Source organism: Mesocricetus auratus, unplaced genomic scaffold (assembly GCF_017639785.1).
Source record: "Mesocricetus auratus isolate SY011 unplaced genomic scaffold, BCM_Maur_2.0 Super-Scaffold_6730, whole genome shotgun sequence".
NCBI classification, from domain to species: Eukaryota; Metazoa; Chordata; class Mammalia; order Rodentia; family Cricetidae; genus Mesocricetus; species Mesocricetus auratus.
The window spans coordinates 24,092,601-24,108,267 of record NW_024429184.1 but is presented as its reverse complement, the minus strand read 5'-3'; positions in this window follow the sequence as shown (position 1 = coordinate 24,108,267).

The following is a 15,667-nucleotide window of genomic DNA, read 5'->3' as shown; positions in this document are numbered from 1 at the left end:
ATAAACAAAAGACCCAGGATAGCCAAAAAAAACCCTGTACAATGAAGGAACATCTGGAGGCATCACCATCCCTGACTTCAAGTTCTAGTATAGAGCTATAGTCCTGAAAACAGCTTAATAATAGCCAAAAAAAGGACAGGTAGACCAATGAATCAAATTAAAAACCCTGATGTTAACCCACACCTGATTTTTGACAAAGAATCTAAAAATCATACAATGGAATCTACAACAAATGATGCTGATATAAGTGGTTGCTGCTATGTAGAAGAATGTATATAGATCCATATCTATTGCCATGCTCAAAACTTAAGTCCAAATGGATCAAAGACCTCAACCTAATTCCAGATACACTGACACTCTTAGAAGAGAAAGTTGAGAAGTACCCTTGAACGAATTGTTATAGAAGACCTCTTCTTGAACATAACATGAGTAGCACAGACTTTGAGATCAACAGTTAATACATGGAACCTCCTGAAACTGAGATTATGTAAGGCAAAGGACACAGACAATAAGACAAACCGGTAGCCCACAGAATGCGAAAAGATATTCACCAACCCCACAATTGACAGAGGGTTGATTTCCTGAAATATGCAAATAACTCAAGAAGCTAGTCACCAAAACATCAAATAATCCAATTAGAAAGTGGGATACAGAGCTAAATAGAGAATTTTAAATAGAGGAATTTAAAACCCTTAGCCATCAGAGAAATGGAAATCAAAACAACTCTAAATACCATCTTACTCTTGTCAGGATGGCTACATTAAAAAACACCAATGACAGTTTATGCTGGAGAGGATGTGGAGAAAAGGGAACACTCCTCCACTGCTGGTGGGATTGCAAACCTGTACAGCCACTTTGAAAATCAGTATGGTGGTTCTTCAGGAAAATGGAAATCAATCTACCGCAAAATCCAGCAATTCCACTCTTAGGCATATACCCAAAAGACACACATTCATACAACAAGGACATCATTTCAACCATGTTTATAGAAGCATTATTTTTAATAGCCAGAACCTGGAAGCAACCTAGATGCCCCTCAACTGAAGAATGGATAATGGAAATGTAGTACATTTACACAAAGGAGAACTACTCAGAGAATAAAAAACAATGGAAGCTTGAAATTCACAGACAAACAGATAGAACTAGAAGAAATCCTCCTGAGTGAATTAACCCAGTCACAAAAGACAAGCATAGTATGTACTCTCTTATATATGGATTTTGGACATAGAGTACAGGATTGCAAGCCTACAATCCACACCACCAGAGAAGCTAGGAAACAAGGATGGCACTAAGAGAGACATACATAGTCTCCTGGAGAAGGGGAAAGGGACAAGATCTCCAAAGCAAAGTGGGAGCATGAGGGGAGGGGAGAGGGAGCTAGGAGAAAGAAAATGGGAGAAGAAGAGGGGAGAGGAGGACATAAGGGAACAGGAAGACTGAGTCAGGGGAAGAATAGAGGAGAGCAAGAAAAGAGATACCATAATAGAGAGAGCCATTATAGGTTTAAAGAGAAATATGGCACTAAGGAAATGTCCAGAGATCTGCAAGGATGACACCAACTAATAATCTAAGCAATAGTGGAGAGGCTACCTTAACTGCCATTTCCTGATAATGAGATTGATAACTGCCTTATATGTCATCCTAGAGCCTTCATCCAGTAGCTGATGGAAGCAGAAGCAGACACCCACAGCTAAACACTGAGCTGAACTCCTGGAATCTAGTTGCAGAGAGAGAGAAGTGATGAGCAAAGGGGTCAAGACAGCGCTGGTGAAACCCACAGAGACAGTTGACCTGAACAAGGGGGAGCTCATGAGCCCCAGCATAGGACAGACCCACACCCCCTGAACAGTTTGGAGGCCTGGGCAATCTATGGGGCTTCTAGTAGTGGATCAGTATTTATCCCTAGTACATGAATAGACTTTGGGAGCCCACTCCACATAGAGGCATGTTCTCTCAGCCTAGACACATGGGGAGGGCCTAGGCTCTGCTCCAAATGATGTGACAGACTTTGAAGATCCCCCCATAGAAGGCCTCATCCTCCCTGGGTAGCAGAAAGAGAATGGGATAGGGGGCTGGTGAGGGGCATTGGAGGAGAGGAAGGAAAGGGAACTGGGATTGACATGTAAAACAAACTTGTTTCTAATTTTAAAAAAATTCAAAAACATAAAAAACTCCATATTGATTTGATTTGTATTAGTTTAGACTCCAAGGGCTCATTTTCTTCACATCTTTGTTAAAATATTTTTTCCATGATGCTATTTGTTTTAGCCAGAGTTCTCTAAAGGAGACAGAGCCAAGGGATGGATGTGTGTGTGTGTGTGTGTGTGTGTGTGTGTCTGTGTCTGTGTCTGTGTGTGCGTGGGTGTGTGTATTCAGAATTTAATGTTTGCTTAAGACAGTAACAACATAATCCCAACTAAGAGCTGAGAACGCAGACCTTGAGGATGAATGATGATGTCTTTACTAGAGGGTGGTGATTGGCAGTTACCCTGCCCACAAAGAGAAGTATCTCAGAAGTACTCATCTGACACAGCAGCCCCAAAGATCTCTAGAGAGTCATTAGTCTCTTGTCTCTGATGAAAGCAGGAGCAATAAGGCAAAACAACTCATCAGAAAGAGGGAAGGCCAAGAAAGCAAAAAATGAGAAGATCTTCCTTTAACCACCCCCTTTTAATATACCAGAAAGTGATGCTCACAATTGGGGTGGGCATTCCTATGTCAATCAAGGCAATCAAGACAATTCTTCAGATGGGGCTTCATTCTCAGGTGATTATAATCTGTGTCAAGCTTACATTAAAATCAATCATAATATTAATTATTCTGTCTGATGTGGAAGGAAATCTCAAAGTAGTTTTAATTTGCATTTCCCTCATGGTTAAGGATATTGAATATTTTTTTCTTCTTTGAAACATGGGTCTTTCTATTTAGCCCTGGCTGACCTGGTTACTATTTATCTTAGTCACGGCTCGTTTGCTGTGAAGAGTCACCATGACCAAGGTAACTCTTATTTTTTAAAAAAAAGCATTTTATTGGGGTCTTGACTACAGTTTCAGAGGTTTAATTCATTATCATCATGGCAGGAAGCATGGTGCATGCAGGCAGCACTTGAACTGGAACAGTAACTGAGAGCTATATCCTGTACATCCTGTTCCTAACACACACACACACACACACACACACACACACACACAGAGAGAGAGAGAGAGAGAGAGAGAGAGAGAGAAAGAGAGAGAGAGAGGGTGCCTGATTTGGCATGGGTTTTTGAAAACTCAAAATCCACCCTCAGTGGTACACTTCTTAAAGAAGACCACTCCTCCTAATCCTTTCATAGAGTTCCAGTCCCTAGTGACTAAACATTAAAATATATGAGCCCATGGGGCACTTCTTATTCAAACCACCACACTATGCACCAGGACCTGGAACTCACAGAGATCTGCTACCTCTATCTCCTAGGTGTTGGTATTAAAAGTGTGTGTCACCAGGCCTGATGACATTGAAAACTTTCAGAAATGCTTATTACTTGTATTTTTAAAATTTTTTCTTCTTGTTTTAGTTTCTTGAGTTCTTTGTGTGCGCTAATCCTCTGTCTAAGGTATAGCTGACAAATTTTTTTCTATCAATTTGTGGGCTTATGACTTAGTTAGAGTTACTATTGCTGTGATGAAGGACCATGACCAAAAACAAGTTTGAGAGGAAAAGATTTATTTGGCTTATACTTCTATATTGCTATTCATCATCAAAAAAGTCAGGACAGGAACTCAAACAGGTAAGAACCTGAAGGCAGAAACTGATGCAGAGACCACGGAGGGCGAATTACTTACATGGCTTGCTTGGTCTGCTTTCTTATAGAATGCAGGACCACCACTCACAATGGGCTCGGCCCTTCCTCATCAATCACTAATTTTAAAAATGCCTTACAGTCAGATCCAATACAAGAATTTTCTCAATTAAGAGCCCTTCCTTGTTTAAAATAATCCTCTTGTACACTGTAAGGATTTGTCACGCAAATTCATTTAATAAAACACTGACTGACTGGTAACCAGGCAGGAAGTATAGGTAAGGTGATCAAACTAAGGATAACGGAAAGGAGAAGGGTGGAGCCCGAGGAGTCATCAGCAGGCAAAAAAGGAGAAGAAGATTACTATGCCATGTTAATAAAGGTACAGTATTAAAAAATGGCAGAGTATTAAAAAAAAGAATACAGGCTAACTTAAAATGTAAGAGCTAGCTAGTAATAAGCCTGAGCTATTGGCAGAGCATTTACAATTAATATAAACTTCTGAGTCAGTTATTTGCGGCTAGGCAGTTAGGACATGAACTATCTGCTTATATACCACTCAATGTAGAGTTCCAGATAAAGTGTGATCCTAATTAGTTTTATCAATAAAAAGCCATAGTCAGATACTAGGGTAAAAGTTGAAATATCAGAGAACAAGGCAGTAGCGACCAGAAACTTCTTGCCTGTCTCAATTCTCCCACCTAAATAAAAGGGCTGAGATCCTGTCTCTGCCCAGTCTTATAACTTCCTGTCTGTATATACAGACCTCCAGACCTCTGTGGTTAATAAGTGGCTAGCTCTACCCTCTGATATCTAGGCAAATTTTATTTGTCAGAACACAAACAAAATATCACACAATACCTCCTTTCAGATTACTCTATTTTGTGTGTCAAGTCAACATGAGACCAGCCAGCAGAGCTTATTTCTGAACCCTACACTCTGTTCCACTGGTCTGCACATATGTTATGTGCTAATACTGTGCTGTTATTATTATTGCTGTCCAGTATAAATTATAGTCAGATATTGTCACACCACTGAAATAATTCTTATCACTCAGAAATGTTGTGGCCAGGGAGTCTCTTGTGCTTTTATGTAAAAAACAAATTATATATTTTTTTATTTCTGTGAAGAATGACACTAGGATTTTAATTGAGATGGCATTGAAAGTGTAGTTTGTTTTTGGTAGGGTGGCCATTTTCAGAATATTAATTATTCTAGTCCATGAGCATGGGATATATTTCCATCTTCCACCATTTTCCTTGATTTCATTTTTCAGATTTAAATTTTTTTCTCTCTACAAGTCCTTTATCTCCTTGGAGGTTTACTCCAGGGTATTTTCTGAGGTTTTGCGACTGGGACTGTTTCTTGTATTTCCTTATCAGCATGATTGCCATTGGCATTTAGGAAGGCTGTGTTAATTTTGTATCCTGTCACTTTGTTGCAAGTATATATCAGCTGTAGGAGTTTTCTGGTGAAATATTTAGGGTCACTTACATATAGAATCATATTATCTGCAAAGGGAAGTACAGTGACTTCTTTTCCTATTTGTATCCCATTTATGTGCTTCTCTTGTCTTACTGTTGTAGATAAGATATTGTCATAACTACCTTTCCCAGTGTTGTAATAAGCTACACGAAGAAAGGGAGGAAGGGTTTAATTTTATTCACAGGTTCAAGGGTGTAGTCCATTAGTCATGGCAATAGGAGTCAGTCACATTGCACCTACATTCAGGAAACAGAGGAAAATGAATCGTAGTTTTCTTGTGCAATTCAGTCCTAGACCCAACCCCAAGAAATGATGTCATAAACTTCCAAAATGAATCTTTCCATCTCTAGCAACTTAATTAATATGATCCCTCATAGGCATAGCCAGAGGCTAACCCAGTCTAGGTAATCCCTAACAGGTGTCCAAATAAACGTGTTTCCTTGGGGATTCTGGATGTTGTCATTGATAATTAATGCTAACCTTGATAAATCCTGAACATTGAGGTGCTTAGAAATGAAGAGAGTAGGTATTCTTCCTTTGATCCTGAGTTTAGTGGGAATTCTTTAAGTTTTTCTTCTTTGAGCCTAAAGTTGGCTGCAGGTTTGTCACACATATCCTTTACTGTGTTCAGATATGTTCTTCCCTATCCATAATCTGTCCAGGGCTCTTATATTGAGGGTGTGTTTTGTCAAGGCCTGTCCTGTACCTCTTGAGTTATGCAATTTCTGTCCTTGAGTCCATTTATACGACTAATTACAGTGTTGATTTGTGTATTTGTGTCCATCCCTGCAGCCTTGAAATGAAGCCAAACTGATGATGATGGGTGATCTTTTCTAATATACTCTTGAATATGGTTTGCAACTGTTTTATGGAGGAAATTGGGGATTATGTTCATCAGGGATATTAGTCTGCAATTCTGTTCTTTTGTTTTTCTCTATCATCTTCTCTATCTGTGTAACTCTGGCTTCAGAAAATTAGTTTGGAAGCATTCCTTCCTTTTCTGTTTTATGGAATATTTTGAGAAGCATTGGTTTCAGTTTTTTAAAGGTCTGGCAGAATTCTGCAGTGAGTCCATCTGGAGCATTTCTAGTCAGGAGATGTATTATTACTGTTTCAATCTCTTTGCTTGCTACACACACACACACACACACACACACACACACACGTATGCACACACGCACACACACACGCCCACACGCACGCACACGCACGCGCCCACACATTTAACTCATCTTGGTTTAAATTTAGTAGGTCAAATCATCTAAAACCTCATTCATTTCTTTTAGATTTTTACAGTTTGGTGGAATATATGTTTTTAACATATATTCTGGATTTTCTGGATTTCATTTTTATCTGTTTTAAAGTTTTGCTTTTTTCTTTCTACTCTTATTTGTTTAAATTCATGAGTCTTTTCATCTCCTTCTTTTGTTTAAATTGTCCAATATTTTTTTTGTCTTGTTTCTCATGTTTATTTATGCAGAGACAGTGTCTTATGTATAGTAAGATGGCCTCCAACTCCCTCTAAGGATAAGCATTTATTTCCTTTTGTTTTAAGTTTGTGTGTGTGTGTGTGTGTGTGTGTGTGTGATGTGTGTGTGTGAGCCATGTGGTGTTCAGAGGATGATTTTGGGTCTCAGTTCTTTCTCTCCATCATTGTTTTCCAATATTAACATCAGGTTGCCATCAGACTTATGTTGCAAATACTTTTACCCACTGAGCCATGTTCTATCCTTATCTTGAACTTCTTATCCTCTCTCCTCAACTCCTCAATTCTGGGATTACAGGCATAAGCCACTTAGCACACATACCTCACCTAGTTTATATAGTACCGAGGCTCAAACAATTAAAGGTCATTTCCAAGTAATTGTTTTGTTTTTTTTTATTTCTGTATCATTGATATCTTCATTATTTCTTTCCATTGACTAGTATGGGTTTGGTTTGTTCTTGGTTTTTTTTTGATAATTTATGATGCATCATGAAGTGTTTTATTTGAGATGTCTCAGATTTTGTAGCTATAGCTATAAAAGTTTCTCATTCTATCCCACAGGATTTTTGTTGCATTTTTGTTTTTATTCAACTCTAAGAACTTCATTTTATTCTTGATTTCATCAATGGTTTATTCATCATTCAACGGTATTATTTACTCTCCATGAGTTTGTATATTTTGTGTAGCTTTTCTTATTGCTGATTTCGGGCTTTATTTCCTGGTAGTCAGATTAACTACAAAAAGTTGTTTCAATTTTTCTACATCCTTTAAGATTGGATTTGTTTCACATATGTGATTAATTTTAGAATAAATTCTATGTACTCAAAAAATGTGTGTTTTGTAGTGTTTGGATGTAAATTTCTTTATATATCTGTTATGTCATTTAACTCCAATGTTTATTTATTTTTTGCCTGGATGACCTGTCTATTGGTAAGAGTGGGATACTGAAGTCATCTACCATTAGTGTGTTATGATATGTTTTATTGTGCTAGCTGATACATAACTTTATATCTAAATGTATCTGTGTTTGATTCATAAATGCTTAGAATTTAATGTTCTCTTAGTGGATTAACTTTTTTAATCATCATGACCTAATTTATCTCTTCTGACTCTTTCTGGTTTGAAATTTATTTTATCACTTGTTAGGATAGTGACACATGCATGTTTCCTGATTTAATTTGTTTGGAAAGTTTATGCATATTCTTTCACTCTAAGGTCAGTCTTTGAGGGTGAAATGAGTTCTGTTTTCTGATTTAATCTCCTAGTCTGTGTATTTTGAGTGGAGAAATGATATTCAGATTTATTATTTAAATATATGTATTAATTTCTGTTATTTCATTGATTGTTGCAGTGTTTGGTGTTTTACTAATCTTATGCTTAAAAACTCTTCTGGCATCATTCTTTTCCTCCATGGCTTCTTGGATATGTTGATCCTTCTCTTCAGTCCAGAGTACTTCCTCTATATCTCTATACATACTGCTTAGTGGTCATGGATTCTTTTGCCTTGCTTTCTCCCCCATGATAGTAGAAAGTTTTTATTTCTCTTTCTATTTTAACAGATAATTGTTCTTGCTGTAGTGTATATTGGCATTCATGGTCTTTCAAAACTTGAAATAGATTTTTTCATGCTAGAGGCTTTTAGAATTTCCACTGAAAATTTGACTGTTATTCTAATGGGCCTGCATCTATATTTGAGTCATTCTTTTTCTATTGACACTTTCAATATCCTTTATTCATTCTATATTTAGTGTTTTGACTACAATATGATATGTTGATGTTTATTTTCTGGTTTATGTTCTGTATTTTTCTTACACCTTGGTGAGCATAGCTTTCTATAGATTTGGAGAAATTTGTTGTATGATTATACTGATAATATTTTCTATGCCTTTGATGTGGAATTCTTCTCTGTCTGTGCCCATAATTTTTAGGTTTAGACTTTATATGGTATCCCAAGGGTTTTCAGCGTTCCATTTATGCTTTTTTAATGTATCATTGACTCTGCCTTAATGATCCAATTCTTCTGCCTTGTTTTCAATCCCTGATATTCTTCTATGAGCCATGCTATTATTGAAGATTTCCCCTGAGCTTTTTATTTAAACTTTTCTTTTCATCTATTTCAAAATTCTTAGGTCTCCACAGAAACTTGGTTGCTCTTCACGTTCCTGCAAATTTTTTCAGGGATTCTAACCCTGCCACATGGTGCCAAGCCTTAAGCTCTCTCCATGACTCCTTCAATCCTGAGGTTTTCACTGACACTGAGACTAGACCTTCAGCAATGACTTGTCCTGGCTTCCCACAGTGTTAAGCCTCAGCTTCTCCTCATGGCCCTTTGGAAGTCAGTACCACACCCAGAGTACTCTCACTCTACCAAATTCAGCTGGCAGAACGAGAAGCAACCTCAGTTGCCTTTATACAAGAGCCTGCTTCTGTGTCCTGAAGAAGCACTTTCCAGATGATTTTGGTTGTCCCAGCAAAAGCAAAGGTTTCACTTCCACAGATTCTTAATCCAAAATATCACATGAATGGCTGTGATTGAATCTTTGATTCCCTCCAAAACTTCATGAACCAGGCTTCCACACCTGTATCGCTCTTAGCATTGTCTTCTAAGACCCCACAGAACATCACAGTGATATCTGAGCAAAGTTCCAAAGTCCTTTTGGAATCCTCCTAAAAACACACAGCCAAGTATGTCATAGCCATACTGCATGACCCCAGTACCAACTTCTGTTTCAGTTGGGTTTCTGTGATACCAACTTCTGTTTCTGTTGGGGTTTCTGTTGCTGTGATGAAACACCATAACCAAAAGCAACTTCAGGAGGAAAGGGTTTAAACAGCTTACACTTCCATATTGCATTCCATCATTGAAGGAAGTCAGGGCAAGAACTCAACAGAAAAGGAACCTAGATGCAGAAATGATGGAGAGGCCATGGTGCTGTTTACTGACTTGCTTTCCATGGCTTCCTCAGCCTGCTTTCATATATAACCCAGGAAACCCCTACATAGGATTATTACTACCCACAATGGACTTGGCCTTTTAATATCATCAATCAAGAAAATCCACCACAGGTTTACCCACAGGCCTGTCTGGTGGGGGCATTTTCTCAATTGAGGTTCCCTCTTCTAAAATGACTCTAGCTTATGTTGAGTTAACATAAAACTATCCAGCACAAGGGTCATAATTAGGGATTGGTATTTTTTGTAAAGACAGTTGTTTGGCTTTTCATGTTACTTGTGCTTTTGCAGGAAATTGCACATATGAAGCCAGTTCATTAATTATAAATCTCTGGCACATCTTTGTTGTGTGAGCATTTAGATTTGCTCTTATTCTCTACATTTAACTCATCTTGACTTGGTTTATTGTTGCTTGAAGTTCAGCTGTAGACATACTTGGTGCTAGATCATTAATGCGGCATCTAAACTCATCTGGGTCAACTTCAAGGGAATGGCCTCTCATCTCACAAATTGGATTCTATGTAGTGTAGCAAGGGATTGCGCCAGGGTGAGTATGTGATAGTGCATTCTCTAACTTCATGAGCCAGGGTGTGTGATGTATAGTGGGAGCTTCACTTAGGGCAGAGGTCATTTGTTCTCTGACAGTATGGCTGAGATGCATGCAGTGTGGTGGTATCTAGGCTGATGACAACAAAGGTGACCTCAGGAATATGAAGGGTATGATGCAGTGGGGATGGGCTAGGGGTAGGGCACAGGTTTATATCTCTAACTTTATGAGTTGGGGTAAGTACAATATAACAGGTGCTGTGATAGGAGTAGAGTAGGGAGTTTTGGAATCTCTAATCTCATGAGCCAAGATATATGCTGTGTGGTGGAAGCTTCCCTCATCAAAAAATGTGCTTTTTAAATAAAGTTTCAGTTAATGGTGGAAAAATAATAACCCATATGCTGAATGCTGATTAATACATTTTGAAACAATTATTTCTATTGCAATGTAAAACTGGACTACCCTAAAAATGCAAATTTCAAAATAAATTGTTATAAACTTTTTTTAAAACATCTTGCCTATAAGATTTCATATAATTGAATGTGTGCTCTTGAAAATCACCAGCTGTTACCAAGACAATAGGTTGCTCTCCATAAAGTTACAGCAAGGCCTCACTGATGAAGACAATACTTATACAGCTCATTGAACATGGGGAAGTTGAACTGGTGCCTACATTGACTTCACCCCTGTGTTCTACTCTCTTTGGTGCAGGAAGATACCCCCTACAGTATCAAAAAAGAAATGTAAACACCAAAACAGCTACAAACTCTTTATCTACAATGATGAGGAAATAAAAGATAAGAGTATTCCAAAAAATTGGACCAGAGAGGAAGCAGGCATCACTCTCCTAATAAATGACAAAGCTGACTTCAAGCTGAAACTAATCATAAGAGATCAAGAGGGGCCCTTCATTCTAATCAAGGGAACAGTTAACCAAGAAGACCAAATTCTGTCCTAGCAAACATGCAGCAGTCTCTGGAGCATCTAATTTCAGAAAAGCTCTACTGGATTTAAAAACACAAATCAATATTGATCCATTAATATTAGGTTATTTCAATACCCCACTTTCTTTAAACAGACAGGTTATGTGGACAAAAAAAAATGAACAAAGTGACATAAGAAGTAGTTGATAACATGCATCCAAAGGAGTTAACAAATATCTAGAGAATATTATATCCAAATACCAAAAAATACCAAAATCCCAAAAACTCAAATCACATATAAAGCATCACAAAGAAGCATTTCTAAAATGGGTCTGTTTTAGAAAAATAATAAAATAGTATAACTATAATAAAATAGTATATTTATTTTATTACAAATATTTTACTAAAATAAAACAAATATTTTCAAATTGAAAAATATTTAAAGCACTCCTTTTATCCCATATGGCCACAATGCAATAAAACTTAAAATTGACAGCAAAAAAGCTCTAGTAAATACACAAACTCCATGGTGAGTAAACAATACATTACTAAACAATGAATGGGTCAAAGACTAAGTCAAGGAAGCAAAAGCTTTCTGGAAGTAGAAGCAAATGAAAATGAAACCTCTGTGGCACACTGAAAACAGTCTTGAAAGGAAACTTAAGGCTTCGAATACCTGCATAGAAAACAAATCAGAAAGAGCACAAAGAAATGGCTTATGGTGCAACTTAAAAAGTTGGAAAAAGTGGGGCAAACCAGATCCAAACCTGTCAACAGCAAGAATTAATACAATTCAGAGCAGAAATTAACAAAAAAGAAACAGAAACAATACAAATAGTCAACAGAATCAATGAATCCAAAAATCTGGTTCTGCAGACAGAGATTTCCTGCCCTGCAGGCACTCTCAAATAAACACACAGAGGCTTATATTAATTATAAATGCTCAGCCAAGAGCTAAAGCTCATTACTAACTCTTATGTTTAAATTAAGCCATATTTCTTATCTATCCTTTGCCACATGGCTTCGTACCTTTTCCCAGTGTCACATGCCCATCTTGCTTCTCTCTTCATCTGTTGTCAATTCCTCAGACTCTGCCCTTTTTCATCCCAGCATCCTTAGTTTGGTTGTCCTGCCTGGCTACCAGCCAGTCAGCTTTTTTTCTCAATATATATTTTTATTTAAATTAGAAATGTGAATGTTTCACATGTCAGTCCCAGCTCCCTCTACCACCCCTCCTCTCTTGTCCCTCCACCAGCCCCCCACCCAATCCCCACATCATTCCCCAGGGAGAGTGAGACCCTCCTTGGGAGGGATCTCCAAAGTCTGTCATTTCATCCAGGGCAAGACCTAGGCCCTTCCCCATGTGTCCAGGCTGAGAGAGCATCCCTCTATTTGGAATGGGCTCCCAAAGCTCATTCATAAACCATGATGAACACTGATCTACCACCCAAGGCCCCAGTGATTTCTGTGGCCTTCTCCCTGGCACTACATTCATGGAGCCTGGATCAGTCCCCTGTTGGCCTCTCAGCCATCAGACTGGGATTCAGGAGCTCCCCCTTATCTGGTCAGCAGCTTTTTATCAAACCAATTTGAGTGACAAATCTTTAGAGTGTACAAAAAGATTATTCTACAGTATGATTTCTTGAGAAGATAAAGTCAACAGATATTTTGCCCACCTAACTGAGAGAAAAAGAGAGAGGGAGGGAGGCAAGGAGGGGAGCCAAATTAGAAGAGTCAGAAATGAACAGGGAGTTATTGCAACAGGCACCAAAGACAGAAAACTGTAAGGGAATATTTTTTAAAACCTTACTCCTTTAAGATGGAAACATAATTGAAATTGATGAATTTCTAGACACATTCAGACCATCAAAATTAAACTAAGAAGAAGTCATCAACTTAAATAAACCCATATCAATTAGGGAAATTGAAACAGTAATAAAAAGCTTTCTAAATATTTTTTTAAAAGTTCAGGACCAGGTAGGTGCTAGCAGCATTCTACCAGACATTTGAAGATCTACAGTCAACTCTTTTAAAGCTATTCACACACATACATGCCAAAAAAGAAGGCAAGAAGGAGAAAGAAAGAAGACCAAGTCAGAGTCATTCTAAAACACAAACTAGGTAAAGACTCAACAACAACAAAAAAGAAAACTGCAGGTCATTATTCCTCATGGACATATTCTCAAAAATAATAAAAATACTTGCAAACAGAATATAAACATACATGAAAAAGATGATATGCCATGACCTAGTTAGCTTTACCCCCAAAATGCAGGCATAGTTTAGTATAAGTCAATAAATAATTTTTAAAAACACATAAATGGACTTAAAAATAAAAATCACATGATCCTTTGCCAAAACCCTACATGCCTTCATGATAAAAGTCACAGAAGATGCAAAGCTGGAGGGAACCCATCTCACCACATTTGTATATCAGAAACCTATAACCAACATTATCCTAAATAGAGAAAAGCTGGAAGTAATTTTACAGAAGTCAGGACCAAGACAGGGATGTCCACTACCTCTACTCCTTTTTTAACTGTGTACTCAAAGATCTAGCTAGAGCAATAGTGCAAAATAGTGAAAGATAGTTAAACTATCCTTCCTTATTTAAAGATGATATGATAGTATATGTTAGAGATCCCCAAAATTCTACCAGAATATAATTAAAAAACACAGTGTGGCAGGATACAGAATCAAACTGTACAAATCAGTAGCTTTCCTATGCATCAGCAACAAACATACAGGGAAAGAGATCATAGACACACTCCTGTTCACAATACCCTCAAATAAAGTAAAATATCTAAGGAGAAAACTAACCAAGGGAGTGGAGACCTCTGCAATAAAAACCTTAAACCTCTTAAGAAATAGAGAGAGACACTAGATAGTGGAAACACATCCTTATGTGTTGGTAGAATTAACATTGTTAAAACAATGACAATTCTACCTCAGCCACTATGGTCCTCTTTTTTCTGTTCCCCAAACTTGATTTATGAAGGCTTTGGTCTCCTTGGGAGTGGGCTGAGGTGTTTAGGCAACCAGGACTTGCCTGTACACTTACTTGAAACCAGTTTAATAAAAGTGCACTCCTTACACACAAAAAGGAAAAGAAAAATTATCATTCTACCAAAAGCCATTTACAGATGCAATGCTACTAATCAAACTTCCATCTCATTCTTCAAAGAAATAAGAAAAATAAACCTATCCTAAAATTCATATGCAACCACAAAAGACTCTGGATAAGGAAAATGATCCTGAGAAAAGAAGAACAATGCTGGGAGGAATTCCAGTTCAAGATCTTGTGATGTATTATAGAGACATATTAATGAAAACAATACAGTACTGGCACAAAAACTACTTGTAGGCCAGTGGAGCAAAATCAAAGACCCAAACATGTAGACATGTAACTCCAGCCACTTAATATTTGATAAAGGTGCCAATAACAAGTCCTGCATAAAACAAAGCTTCAGCAAATGGTGCTGGGAAAACTGGATATCCAATGAAATTAGATTTACATCTGTCACCTTCAATGAAAACAAACCACAAATGACTAAAAGACCTAAAAGGGAAACCTGAAATACTTAAACTTCCATAAAAAAATATAGGCAATACCCTACATGATATAGGTGTATGAAACAACTTTCTGAATAGGACTCTATTTGTCAAAGAATTAAGGTCAACAATTAACAAACGTAACTTTACTAAAGTAAAAATCTTCCGACAGCTAAGGAAACAATCCAGCTGGGTGAAGTGGACTCCCACTACATGGGAGAGAATCTTTGCCAGCTATGCATCTGAAAGAGGACTAATATCCAGAATAGATAAAAGCCTCAAAAAAACAAGGAGTCAAAAATCAAATTACTTATTTGAAAAATGGGCCTGGGACCTAAAGATAGAGTTGTCAAAGGAAGAAAAAATTGGCTAAGAAATATCTCAAAAAATGTTCACCCAGTCCAGGTGGATACATCTACTAAACATTCAAATATCTCACTCAGGAAACATTGTGGCAGATGAAGCGGAAAGATTTTAAGGGCCAGAAGATGAAGGAGTTTGCTGTGAGATTTTGTCTGCTAGTAATACCAGTGAAGTCTCACCATCATGAGGTGAACAAGGATGACTCCAATAGACAAGCCAAGCAGGCGAGATAAAGCCCCTGGGGCCTCAGGAAGGAGCTAAAAGCAACTGAGGAATGCCGAGAGCGAAAGAGTGGGAAAAGCACACCAATTCCTATGATTATTCAATATAATATGGTCAGCCCTGAAAACACACATGCGTACAACTATAAAGACTGAGCAGGCTGCATTTAAAAATATGTGTGTATATACATATATGCATGGAATAACAATCAATGAAAAAGGGGCCATGAATTTAAAATAGCATGGAGGGATACACAGGAGGGTTTGGAGGAGAGAAATATTATAATTATATCATAACAAAAATTGAAGTTAAAATTAAAAGGTCAATGAATTTCAAAGGATAATTTTTAAATTATTTAT